Source organism: Myiozetetes cayanensis, unplaced genomic scaffold, assembly GCF_022539395.1.
Source record: "Myiozetetes cayanensis isolate MyiCay16 unplaced genomic scaffold, myiCay2020 scf17, whole genome shotgun sequence".
In the NCBI taxonomy this organism is placed as follows: Eukaryota; Metazoa; Chordata; class Aves; order Passeriformes; family Tyrannidae; genus Myiozetetes; species Myiozetetes cayanensis.
The window spans coordinates 10101895-10116315 of record NW_026087378.1 but is presented as its reverse complement, the minus strand read 5'-3'; positions in this window follow the sequence as shown (position 1 = coordinate 10116315).

Here is a 14421-nt window from a genome sequence, read left to right as displayed (position 1 = left end):
TAATTAAAATCAGATGAGTATCTTCATATCTAAGAACATGAAGTGGATTTGATTTCCAGGTCACATAATTTTCAGAGTAATTAGTAGCAATGTTTCTTAATATATCATTTAAACTGATTACACGAGGCAGAAAGTAAGAGCATCTTCACGGGAGTTTAATGCAGTTTAACTAATATGCTTTCACTTCAAACCTTCAGGTAATTCATCTTAACTTGCTAGGATGTCCTTGTGCACCTAAGCAAGCTAAGATGGATTACCTGAATGTTTGGGTGATTTCTTGCTCGTCTCCAGCTGCCAGGAACGTACTTGTAGCATTGGGATGAACAGAGAGGGTGCTGAGTCTCCTTACATGTGCTGTATCCCATGGATCAATCACTGACTTTAGGATCCAAAAGTGGATTTCTCTGTAGTCTGACCAGTTGGTCATTTTTATCTCTTAAATTTTTTTTTCTTTTTTTTGCCTTACTGTATTTCCATAACTCTCCAAGTAGGTATCAAAAGGGAGCTCGAAACTCTCTGAAACTGCTGCAATTAATTTGTGTTTAGGTTAAAAAGTAAATATTTTCATTCAGAACAAAGCAAAAAACCCTGCACACTATATTTACCCTCCTAGTATAATTTGTGAAAGTGATCACATCTTATATTTTTCCTGATAGTGATGACAACATGCCCTCTATATTTTGCTAGAAGAAAGGAGAAATTTTTTCAGATAACCTCGAACCCAGACAAGCTTCCTTGAGTGGAAAGTCTGCTCATGCTCATTACAGAGTTTGCACATTCTCGGTGTGTGTGAAGGGAGGAGGAAGAGAAAGGGGAAGGAAAAAGGAAGAAATTAACTAGAGACAGTGGAAAAATCCAAGGAGTATGTTTCAGCTGGAAGATTTAATATAGAAAGGAAAAGAAAAAAGTCTCTATTTTACAGAGAAAGCATTTTAGTATCAGCCTGCAAGCCTCCTTTTAGCTAGTATAACATATTTCTTCAATGACAAAAGGAAAAATTGATTCTTTGGAAGAAAAAAAATCCTCGTTTAAAATACAGGGGAAATGTCTGTGGACACAAAGTAAATAATTTGAGTGTATATCAAATATAGCCAAGTTCCTTTTGGGTTTGCCCGCTCCTAGTCCTCCTCTGGCCGCTCCTGTACTTCTGTTTTCTTCTAAAATACATCAAAGATATGTCTGAGATAAAATACATCAAACAGCAGCAACCTCTGGAACCAGAGAAATTGTAAGTGAGGAATGCAGAGAACAGCATGATAATCATGTTGAATACAGAGGGATGAGACTTCTGAGGAGCCATGCCCAGTGGACCTCTTGGTTTGCTATAATGATGATGCTGTCTATGCATTTGCCTTGCATTTTCTCTCCAGAAAAGACTGGAACCTGTTTCTGTGAATCTCCTCTGAAGCTGGTGGAAGCTATGGATGCCTCATCTCTCAGTGGCTCTTAGGGAATCTGCTTTTCCCAGGCAGAACATGGGTGGTTAGGCAGGAGGATAATGCATCAGGTACATTACTCCAGTGGTGTGCATTTTGAGAGGCTGTTTGGGAGCAGCAAATGGCTTTCTGGTTTCTCCTGGTTTTCTCCTGTATCTAGCTAGCCCATGGCTTCTGTTTGGGGTAGTAGAGGGAAGAGCTGGGATGAACAACCCTTCAGCCTGCAGATATCTATCCCACTAACTTTTACATCCCATTTAATTCAGGTTTCCTACCTGGGAGGAGCCAGAGTAACATCTTGGTACCCGATGCAGAAGATGGAAGAGAAGTGTGGCAGCCACACTGCTCCAGCTGAAATGAAGTCAGAATGTGCGTAGGAATCCACTGTGAAAGCTTGGAGGTCATGCAAGGCACTGTGTGGTTTTCTGTGTGGTCCTTCATCACTCATGCGTTGCTCTGGTGTCTGGCCACAGGAAGAATAAGGCAAAACCAGAAAGATAAATTGTAAGACACTTCATTTTTTTAGCCATCTTATGTAATCTTGTCTCCTTGGGATGCTGACAAGATGTCACGTATTTATGTGGCCTTTACATAGTCAGAAGTTGCACCACCAAGCAGAAGTTGTGGCTCTTATGTGGCACATATGACACATAATGGGAGAACTTCCAGCTCCTGCCAATCTGCAGTCTGAGCACCAGTTTCACACTGAAACCCTAATATTTAGGGCTGCCACACTGATAGACCACACTGGCCATCTTTAACAGTTTAAGCTTGCTGTGTTGAGGAGGAATAAGGCTAAATCACAACAGCAGTCACTATAAAACAGATTCAAAACCACACAGTGTCTGTCTGCCTATGGAGATGTAGCCACAGAGCACACAGGGCTGCAGTGCTGACACTGGAATCAGGAGAGGGAACATGTAAAGAGCTGTTACCTTCTGCCCCCACTCCCTGTAAATCCAAATATTGTAGAGCAGCAAGACTTTCATTGTGTTTGTAGTCACAGAATGAATATTACCAATATTTAAATTGCATGTAGTTTTCCAGGTCTGGATATGACATTCTCACTACCATCTCATCCCTTCTCTAACCCCAAACCCTCAGTTAGGGATTATATATTGCCAGAGTGGACACACAAGTTCTATCAAAGCAAATTAAAAGGTTTGTTTTTATAAGGACAGTATATATTTGCAAAAATTACCTTCCTATTTGCTTTCATTGTCACGGTTCTAACTTGAAATGTGCTGAAATAAATCAAAGTTTTCTGCTGTTCCCACACCTAATTCATTTCCCAATTTCTGTGCCACCGGCTCTTTTCACAGAACTATTTTGTCCTTAGCCACGACAAAATAAAATTCCAACTGCAAGATTTCCTTCTCTTGCTGAGGCAGAAATGCCTTTTCTTCCAGCCGTTTTCAGCAGTACTCGATATCAGGATCGAGCAGCTGTTTGAAGCCGCCAGCTCATGCAGAGGAACTGATCCCTTACCAGGGAACAGGAGGAGCTGGGGGGTGATTGTGACTGCTCTTTGGTATTCCTTTCCCAATTAACCCCTCCTCATATTGGCAATATGATTTCTTGGCAGCGCACTAAGATACTTGTGCAGCAGCAGTTGGATAAAAAAGTACATTCCAAGGTAGGTCAGTCAAACAGGAATATTTCAGATGGGACAGATGGAGCATTTAGCAAAAAAAGGAAAGGAGTAGCTGTGAGTAAAAACCTTTGTTGAGGCCTCTTGAAAATGTGTTTTTCTGTTAGTACTGTAGATCTTGTATCTCTCCCTTAGGCTCCAGCAAGAGGCAGAGAAGGGTATTTTGGTTACAAGTGTAAACAGTGTTTAAACAATATTGACTGGCCAACTGAGCAATGTGTTATTCTGCTTTCATGGATTCTGAAATCTGCAGAATCCTGGTTCTTACTTTTTATTTCTCACTTTTAATAAGCTTCTAATTGATCTTATAAACTATGGGAGATGATGCAATGTCTATTTTATAATGTGCTGTTAATTTTCTGCTTTACAGAAACACTTCTTTTCCCTAAATTTAAGCGACTTTAATCTGAAAGGAGTGCAGAAAAATGTATCTATACTCCAGACTTCAATGATGTAGGAACTATTTTGCTGTCATCAAGGGTTGTATTTTCCTGGACGTACTTCAGCCTTCTCTTCAGATCTAGACTTTGCTGTGTAAGGATGATCCTCTGGTAGAGTGGGTTCTCTTCAGCCACATGGACATCAATACTCTGGATGGATGAATGGAGATAAAGTATAATAGGACCAATGTCTCCCACAGCTGCAGAAGGTCCATTTCATTTATTTCTTTTTATGCTCTGAACTGTGAAGGGCTCTTCACAGAGGGATGGCAGGAACTATGCATAGATTTTATCTCTTTGCAGAAGTAATTTGTCGGGCTATAAAAATGTGGATGTGCCAAGCTTTTCTCTTTTGCCACGTGTTCTCCATTTCCCATAATATGGACTCCAACACTGTTCTGAGTGGTCAAGTAGAAAATCCAGGAGGAATGGGATGTGAAGGCCACAGAAGGATGAAGCAGCCAGCCTAAGGTTACACAGCATTAAAGCTGAGTTAATAGGAACAGCTCTGATGCCCTAACAGATCTTTGCACAAAGATTATCAACTGGGCCTCACAGCCCAGAGACAGCTGGAAGGATTTAACACAGAATCACACGGAATAGCTCAATGAGCTACACTGGATCCTCAGGCCCCATACACATCTCATCACATCTAATTAGCCCACCCCGTTTAAGAGCAAACTCGTCCCCAACCCACTGCAAGCAGGATCCCTCTTGCAGCTGAAGAAAGTTCCTTTCTGTTGTTCACTGAAGAAGTTCTGCAGTGCCAGGCTCATTGTAGAAAAGGTCTTCTGCTGACCACGGAGAACAATAGCAGCTAAGCCATATTGCTAATTGGTTTTCCACAGCCAGATAAGCTTCCAACCCCTATCTGAGTCCATTTGTCCCTGAGGCTGTAACAGCTCTGCACACTCAGGAATTTTCAGCCTGTGGAGCTATGATAAATAGAGGCAGGTAATGGCAGTGCAGATAGACTGTGTTGCTGGCAGTCTGCTCTCTATTAGCTGCAGGATGACTCCTGGTGAAACCCAGGTTTAATGGCAAATATCTTCTTTCAGCAGCTGTTTCCCCATACAACTCAAGTACATGCACCCTGAACTGAATTGCTGGTTTTGTCCTACCTGTGAATAAGCCTCTGAATTACATTTGAAAATGAATTAACTATCATGGGCTTTGAACGATGTTGTTGACGACCAAACTCTGAAAAACTTAAGCACTGGTCTCATTTCTGTTTACTAGTGAGAAATGGGAGCCAGAGCCAAATGCTTCAGATAGCTTTAAATATTTGTAAACATCTCCAAAGCTGAACTATTTAAGCCTTAGGGTTCAGGGATGCTTTAATGTCTACAGAGCAACCTGAATTTTAATTTAGTAATTATATCTGGAGCCAGTGTCTCGGCTCAGAGCAGCTCAGAACTTCTATTGTAAGATCTGTTTTAAGCTGTTTACAACTTGGACAAGTTTTGAGAATTTGGATTGCAGGCTTTTGAATTAATTTGGTGTTTGTAGAAAAGCATCTGTTTGGTAAATTGGTGTAAAACCCAGTCTGAGAATGAGATAAGAGAAAAGACATTGTTAAAAAAGTCCTCATTTGCTTTCAAATTCAAAAGCAAGGACTTGACACTTACCAAGGAGAAGGTAAGGCAGAGGGATTGTCTCCTTGCCATTATTCCTAAAAAAAAATCTAAAAACAAGACAAAACAAGAGCATAAGGAAATGTGAACCTCAGGGGTAAAAAATTCCATTAACAGAACTGCTAGAGTCTGGCAACTAAATTTGCTGAAGAGTCTGTCCCAGCCTGCCAGTCATGTTCTTTGGAGTTGATGATGACTCAAGAGATCATCCCTTTCCCCAGGGTGTCATGGGCAAAACAATCTGGATTTGGGGAATTTGTATTTGAATTATTTTAGTGCCAATCAGCACAAACGTCTGATCACTGATTTGTTTATTGAGGAAAAAGAAAGTACAGACAATTAAGAAAGCACTTAAGTAAACACCTTTCCTCCTGCAGCCTCAAATTAAGTCAAAGGCCTATACTCCCACCTTCCCAGTGAGAATTTTTCATGTTTTCATTCCCAGTTACTCTCAGTCTGTCACAAACCTTTGGTGAGGCAGTGGGTGGTGAATCAAGTTTGTACCAGTGCTCTTCACTGTGCCCAGTGTGTGATGGTTCATCCACAGCCACAGGGTTGCCCATGGCCGTGGACTTGGTTGTCCCTGCCCCAGAAAAGGTTTCCCATGGCCATGGTCCCTTCAGGCTTGTAGCCTCAGGCATGGAGGACCACTACAGGCTTTACCATGAACTACTGTCTGTGCAGTTGGAGCCATCCAATGTGAAACACCACTGTCCAGAGCAGCCAGCCAAAGGAATGAGGATGGACTCTGCATCATTCATCACCACTGCTGGAGCTGAACGCCTGCTCCAAAAGGGGCCGAGACCTGCAATGTGCTTCATTTAACAGGTGAAGTACCATTGCTGGGAGAGTGAAGAGGATCCCCAGGCTCCAGATGCAGAGGGGCTGAACAGTGTTTTTCATGCTGCAGTTGCACTGTGGTGTGGACGTGGGGAGCAGATGAAAAGGATTCTGACCTCCAGCGCCTGCAGGGCAAAGGCTGCCGTTTGTGCTGTCGGTAAAAATTCAGATACCTGGAAAGCTGTGTCTTCCCCCTACAGTGCTGGCACACACAGAGGATGACAGCCTGTTGCCATTGCTTATTCTGTGATTACTTTGTTAAACAGAGCAGAGAACTAGTCCAGGAATCACCTAGACGCTGCATGCTGGATTTTTAGCAGGTGCAAAGGAAGACATGGGAGTATTTTTCTCCTTTATTTTATATAACTCACATGCAACAAAAATGTATTGGAACTTTACATGACTTCAGAGGTGAGACCTCTTCCACCTTGTCTTTAAACAGGCTGCTGTCTAATTTGATTCTTGTTTCTGAAGAGTCATCATTTCTGATGCAGAGAAGACTCAGAGGCAGTCACGCACACTTTGCCACCTGCACAGTCTCGAAGCAGAAGTGAAGCAGAAAGACATGAAGACTTTTATTCCTGTAACTGGGAAACAGGGGAATATATCAGAACTCCACACTGCAGTAAACAATAATAATTTTGGAAACAAGCCACCACCATACACCCCATTTTAAGAGTGACAGTTGTTACAGAGAGGTCCTAGAAGTGCTGATTTGCATCTCAGCTCAAGCCCTGACAGCAGCACCTCTTTGGAAGAATCCCACCAAACACAGTGCATGTGCAATGGGACATGACAGGCTGTATGTCTGTGGGCGAGTCCCTCAGGGGTTGTTATAAGACTCAGCATCGTGTGCTTTTAACTGCCTGAGAAAGATTATAATTTTCCTGTGCCTGGTGCAGTGTCTTCCTGCTACTATAAAATGCAATTTACAAACAAAAATACAAGAAAAGGGATTTTAAATGCTCTGGGTACTGTCCAGGGCCAATTACAGAGCACTGTTTTTTCTGGTCTACAGCTGCGAGTAAGGTTTATAAGAATTTACTGATGTTGTTAAAAAGAAGTAATTCTTTACACATCTGTTTTTCATAGGCACTTACTGGCCTGAAGAAAATGTAATTAAGCAGAATCCCTGCCTGTTGTTTTTTTTTTTTTTACACAAGATCTTTCTGTTCCAGTGTTGCTGTTAACTTCATCAAGGGGCAGGCACTACATTTAATCCTAAAACCAGAATTTGGCTTCAAGAGAGGCCACACAGTCTGCAAAGCTTCCTGTTTTTGCTTGCTCCATTCCCCTAGCTGTACATACCCTTACTCAGTAGAGCTGTCTCCCATCCTACCTTCTGGGTGGAGTGGTTGCTGCGAGTTAGGATTTAGGAAAACTCCACTATTAGAGAAAGAGGGTGGAGGCTGAGGTTGGAGAGGCTCCTGGGTGTAGCAGTTATTAATATAATAAATAATATGTCCCATGGGGACCATAGTGACACCAACGTGGTGTGTAACAAGAGAGAGAGTTTATTCAAGGAGTCCCAGCTTATATAGCAGTTTCAAATGCTGCCACGTCACACAGGTAACTTCTTAAGCCAATCCCATACAAGCATTCAACAGAGCATGTGTGACAGAGTACTTAGAACTACAACTCCCAGGATGCTTTGCAGCACCTGGTGTAACCAGACCCCACAATTCCCCCATTTTTATTAATAATTAGATACAAAACAGTGTAAATTTAAAAAACAGTGCAATTCTTAACAAAACGTTTTTCACTTGACATAGTAATCTTATTTCTTGCTTAAACCTTATATACTTAAGAGTTCTATATAATAACAAAACTTTATTAATTAAAAACCTTATTTACCTAAGAGGTCTATGGAATAACAAAACTTTATTCATTAAAAACCTTATTTACCTAAGGGTTTTTTGTAACTGGGTAGAACAAAAACTTTTATCAATCTGAGGGTTTACTTATAACTGGGGAAAACTTACTTTATTAAAACACAAGGAAAAGTTTAAAGGAGGAACATCATGTTTTGAGTTGTCTTTTATTAAGGCTATGTATTAGAGGTAGTGTTTGTTGTGTGTGTTCGTTTCAGATATTTTGTGTAAGTGTAAATGGTCCACATAGATTCATACATTCACACAATTTCTCTTTCACTCATTTGGGTGGCCACCCCAATCATTTTTCATTCATGCATACATGTAATCTTTGTTTTGTCTTCATATTCTAGCTATACAACTTAAACTTTTATGTAGTGTTTGGTCAGAATGAAAATTGTTTGACTCAGGATTTACTTACTTAATTACATGCATATTCTGTTTACTCCCCTTCTTTTGTTGTGAATATGGAAAGTTAATGAATTTAAAGGTATAATACTGGTAAGTAGTGTGTACATACTCGAGTGTGTACTGAGAGAAATGAATAGGTAGGTTACTATTATAATCTGTTAATTAATAACAATAGAAATTCTTAAAGATGTTAATTACTACTTAAACGAAATAGTTATAAACTTAAATCTATTTAGATACATTTAAGAACTTAATAATTTTAAACAATACTTAGTAAATGTGATTATTAGTAACTTAAACAAAGCTACAGGGAAATTAGAAACTTAAAAATGTATTAATAAGGTAATGTTGAATTTTTCTCTTATTAGTGTAAATAGAAAAGTAAAGACAGTTAACTAAATTACTTTAGACAAAAACATTTGTAATAATTTCTAAAGGCTTATATGTAAAACATGTAAAAAGAGTCAGTAATATAGTGTCTGTACAGTTTTGGCCTCGGCCCAGGTCTTTGTCCGGGTCGCCGCCCCTCTCATAGGAGTGGGGAGGCGGTGTTGTCACTGTTGAGGCTCCCGGAGGAGCCGGAGTGGTTGCGGCCATGGCCCAGCCCGCTCACGGTGGGGGCCATGTCGTTGGTCATCGCCGCCGGGCCTCGGCTCGGCGCCGCGCCAGCGCGCGCATGTGCGGCTGTCTCGGGCCGCGCTGCTGCGGCCGCGTGGTCGGCTTCAGGGGAGCGGCGGCACGGGCGGGCTGGCTCGTGTAGTGGGACGCGGCCGTCAGTTCTAGGTACGGCCCGGCCCGGACGTCACTACGGGCTGCCCGCGTTCCAAGTGCAGGTGGGCGGCGAAAGCCTCGCAGCTCTGCGCCGCCGACACGTGTTCGCCGAAGCTGCCGTGTCGCCCTCGGCGCATTTACAAACTTGCACCACAGTCCCGGCGCAAGCCTGCTCGGCCGCCCGGGATGGCCGCGGGGCCGCCCCGCGGCTTCTCCTCAGGCACGGCGGCCGCCCCGGCCCGGAGTTCCACGCGGAGCTACGCCGGGAGCTCCACGCGGGTCGGGGGCGCGGCGGGAGTCGTCGCCAGCTGCGGCGGGGCCTCCGCGCCCAGGTCACCGCCTCCCGTTCGGCCGCGCCTCGGCCGGGCTTTGCGGGCTCCGGACAGAGGCGTCCCGCGGCGGCGCCGCTCCAGCCGCCCGGCTCCCTCCTCGCTGTGCGCCGGGCCCGCCGCTCCCGGTGGTGCCGCCGCCGCTGCCATCTGGGTTTGCGCAGGAACCGCCGTCGCAGCCTGGTCGACACCAGCCGGCACCGCGAGATGAAGTCGCCGTCGCTGCCGAGCCCCGTCCCGGAGCCGCCCGGCTCGGGGCCGGAGTCGCCGCCCGCAGCCAGCAGTCCTGCGGAGCCGTGCGCAGCTCCGTCCCCAGCCTGACTCGCTGCGGTTAGCGAGCGTCCCGACAGCCCCGTGCTCTGTGCCCGCCGCCGGCCTCGCTGCTCGCAACGTCGAGCGGCTATCACGTATCTTTTTAAACATCGCGCCGCTGTTGCTGGTGGGCACAGCAGCTGTTGCTTAGCTACCGGGTCCCAGCACGGACCATGTTCCATGCATGCCTCCAGCAGAGGCAGTCCACAACATGGCCACGAGACAGGAAGAGAAGGCATCACCTCCTGCTCCCGGCATGGGTAAGATGGCGCCGCCCATGCTCCGGCGTGGTCTCCACGTGTCTGCAAGTTTGCCATGGCTTGGGGATTCAAAGTTTGTTCCCTTTTACCAGTCACACAACCCGCGACACGCGCCTTCTTCCCGGAATTCACGCATCCGCGAAAATTCAGTATAAAAGGGTATATTCTAAGGCTTTTCTTCCGCATTTCTGACCCTCCCCTTTCCACACTGCAGTAGTACGTGGAGTTCCATGCTTTACAATGTCTGGGGGAGGGGAAGATTCAAAGTTTCTCTCTGTGGACGAGTTCTCTTGCGAGGGTTTTAAAGCGTCCACCCTTTTTACTTTTGTTTTCTCTCTGCTTCTCCACCCCTCTTTCCAAGCAATTTCACTAAGAATTGTAAATAACAGCAGTCTTAAAACAGTTATTTTCATCAATTTTAAAAGTCCAGCTATTTTATGTTTGTTAACTTGTCTCCAAAGTCTTTTCAATATTAAGCTTAAGGCTTTTGCAATATTCTGCGGTTCACGTGAATTAAAAGTTTTCATTTTTCTCTTTCTTCTTTTCTCCCGCCTTCACCTGGGACGTAGATTTTCCTTCTCGAGAGCGCTCTCTCCAAACGTAGGCAATTTCCTACCGATCCAGGCCTTTCTTCGAGCTCAATCGCGTTTCTCCCGCCTACGCCCATCAGAGTTTCCTTTCCTCTGGTACTCTGGCGTTCTTTCTTTTTCACGGCGGACGTCCTTCAGCGTTAAATATAGGCTGGTACCTGACGTCTGGTCCGTATTTCTTCCTGATTCAGGATAAGGCTTAGGTCCCTGTTCCGGGCGCCATATGTAGCAGTTATTAATATAATAAATAATAAGTCCCATGTGGACCATAGTGACACCAACGTGGTGTGTAACAAGAGAGAGAGTTTATTCAAGGAGTCCCAGCTTATATAGCAGTTTCAAATGCTGCCACGTCACACAGGTAACTTCTTAAGCCAATCCCATACAAGCATTCAACAGAGCATGTGTGACAGAGTACTTAGAACTACAACTCCCAGGATGCTTTGCAGCACCTGGTGTAACCAGACCCCACACCTGGGAGTCGGTAATGTAGTCAGTAATGGCATGGAAAGCCTTTCATCTCTAGGTTTCTAGGCCAAATTAGCTGTAGTGACCCAAAGCCTTTTGAAATCAAGCAGGGCTCTATTTTATTTTAACTTGTAATAAATAAGAAGATGATTTGACCTGATTTTTTCAAAGGGGTAAGTGTGTGTATGCCCTGTTGGGAGTTCCTCTGAAAATCAACAGCTTGTCTTTGAGTAAAAGAGAGGCATTTTTCCTCCCCAGCTGCCTTTGAAGCTTCCCAGGCAGCCCCATCCACAGCCAGGGCATCCCTCCTCCAAGAGCACCAGGAGGGAGATGTTCTGGCCCTGGGAAGCCACCTCTGCCCTCTTCTCATCTCCTCTTCTCTGCTGACTCAATCAGCAAGTTTTCTTAAAAGGGGATATTTTCAAACATTGACTGACTTCAAGAGTGTGTTTACAATAGTAAACTTGTAGTATCTTGTCATCTAAGCAGGTTTGTCAAGAGTCACGTGGCGATTGTGGACAGATGAATTTCTACCTTCTAGAACAAGGCTGGAAGTCACTTTGGAATATATCATTTATATGGGAATTCAGTGGCAGCAACATCCCAGTTTTATTCATCTGTAAAAAGATGCATCATTTGGTTATATCTGTTTATAACAGCGTAAGGCAGTCCTGACTGATGAAGTGCCATGTGGTATTTTCAGCTATTTACATCCTCACTGCTTTTCCCTATCACAGAATATCCTAAGTTGGGAGGGACCCACAAGGATCATGGAACATCCAACTCTGTGCCCTGGACAGGACAACCCAACAATCCCACCATGTGCCTGAGGGTGCTGTCCAAATGCTTCTTGTACTCTGCCAGGCTTGGGGCTAGGGAGGTTCCCTTGGGAACCTTTTCCTGATATCCAACTTAAGCCTCCCCTGACTCAGCTCCAGCTGTTTCCTTCAATGCCAACAACTTTTATTTTTTTAATTCATGCAGGCTGCTGTCTTAGGACACCTTCCCCTTGTGAATTAAGGAAAAATTTGATTTGGTCTCTTGGCTATGCTAAATATCTATAATGAAAAAGAAAAAAAAGAAGAAGTTCTGTATTTTTTTCCCCAGTGGCAGATTGGCAGGATTTCCTTTCCACCTGTCCTACATCAAGGAAGATTCCCTATCTCAGCAGTTTTGCTGCTGATAATCAACAGGAAATATCACCACAATTTTAATGGGGCCTGACAATAGTAGGACATCTGGTATTAACCAAAGCTGTTAACCATGTTCGAAGTCTAACTATAGCACGACAGCAAGGGAGTTATGTAAGATCGCTTGTCACTTTGAGTTGCAAGTATAGTAGAGTACACGCTTATACAACCCTGGCACACGTCCCTGTGTGGGGTTCCTAAGAGTTAAACTTGCTCTACCCCAGTCCCCACACTATTCCCTCCCTCCAGCCCTCACCCTGTGCTGCCCAGTGCACCCACCCCACCCCCTGGCAGCGTGGCCCTGCTGCTGTTCTGGGTTTTTTTGGATGCTGCATGTCAGGACATACAATCACCTCTAAGTCCTCCAAAGAGTCAGCAGAATTTGTCATGCCACGTCTGCTGCAGCCCTGTGGAAGACACCCTTCTGCCAACAGCCCAGCAATGCTCTGCCATTAATGTGGCACTGAAAATCACAGCAGTGACTGTGTCTGTTGGCCAAGGAGAGCAGAGGTACCTGTGTCCACCAGGAATTTGCAACACAGTGAGGTAACAGCCCAGGACAGCCCAATAACGAAGTGTTAGGTAAACTCAGTTTAGCTGTGGGAATATAGACTAACATTACAAGGCAGTATCTTGAATTCTAGGGATCTTAAGTTGCCTGTGTATTTACAAAGCCAGAATAAGTCTTTAATATTTCCACTATTAGTGGGTTTGTAGCAAAATTGGAGTGTGCTGTGAATGCTTTGGGGGTATAGACTAATGGTATTAAGAGGACCAATGGGGCCAAATTCTCTTCTGGGCTATATTTGTGCACTGTTAATGACTTCTATAATTAAAGGCATAGTATAAGACTGTGTCTCTTTAGTATTTAGGTACAAATCCGCCTTTTCTCACCCACGCAATTAGTTCTACTTAAGGCTGTAAGGACAGAGAGGCAAATGGGCAATCTTGGAAATTAAGAGAACTGCACCAGAAATGAAGAGGCATAGAGAAGTAGACCACAGATCCCATTATCTGAACTCATTTTATTAAGGGCATATTTGTACTGTATTTGTAATTCCCTTAGATTCGCCTACCCATTGCCGAGGAATGTCTGCAGAGCAATTATGTTATCGCAGATGCTAATGCGACCTCAGGGAGGGAGAGAACCAGAAATCGTGCAGTTGTGGAGAGAAAAATCTCAGATTTTAACGATGGTTAATGAACGCTTGGCATGGCACCTTTGTGCTTCCACCTTTCTTATCATGGAAGCTTGTTCCATGTGGAGCTGGAAAATCAGTGGGGCTATGCACTTGCCTGCTGGTGAGCTATAATGTAGCAGCTGTTAACAAATGAGTTGTTCTCTACATAGTTAAATTAGGCCTAATCCTTCCTTGCTCTGTCTGTGCCAGGTCTTTTTTTTTCTTTTTTTTTTTCGTTCTTTCTGTATCTCAGTTGAGGCTGAGACAAAGGGGACCTGAGGTACTTATGTGGTTTTCCCTCCCAAGGCTCTGAAAATTAAAAATGAGTTGTCACTGGCCCAAGCCCCATGAAAACTGGGAATTTCAATCGATATTTCTGCCCCATTTCACTGCAGAGAGTGGGATGTAATTATTACAAATGTCATGGTAACAAACTTGGTGGTTTTCACAGTGACAGTTGCCACTGCAGAAATAGCACAACACAGAACAAAAATTACCTGTCAAGCAACTCATTATGTTCATCCAAATCCCGCTTGTTCAATTCTCCGTTGGGCTGCACCTGACACAACACTTCCAAATGCTCTCACAGATTACCCGTGTCGATCTCTCTTGGGCCACAGACATCCTCCCACAGAACACCTGAGCAGCTGGCACCAGGGTCCCCAAGGTCTAGAGGGATTTCAGTGCCAGCACAGAAAATGTCTCACACCCAGAGCAAGCCCATCCTCTTGATACAGGGTCTGGAGAGAGTAAGAACCTTAAGAGCTGTCGCAGTGGAGTGGAGCGTTGTGTGGAGGTGGCTGAGAGGAGACACATTGAATCCTGACATTCTCTGGAGCTGAAGTGCCCTGGGTTACGACCTGCTCTTCACAGAGTGGGAGATGTGACTGGTCTGCTAAAATTGTAATTCAAGTCAGTGTATTTACTCAGAAAGCAGGACATTTGGGTTGAATTTGCCTGTTTCCTCTGATCTGGTGCTTTTCAGGGCCCTGGGAAGTACCTCAGACTTGATCCAGGATGGAGAAATAGGAAGCAGA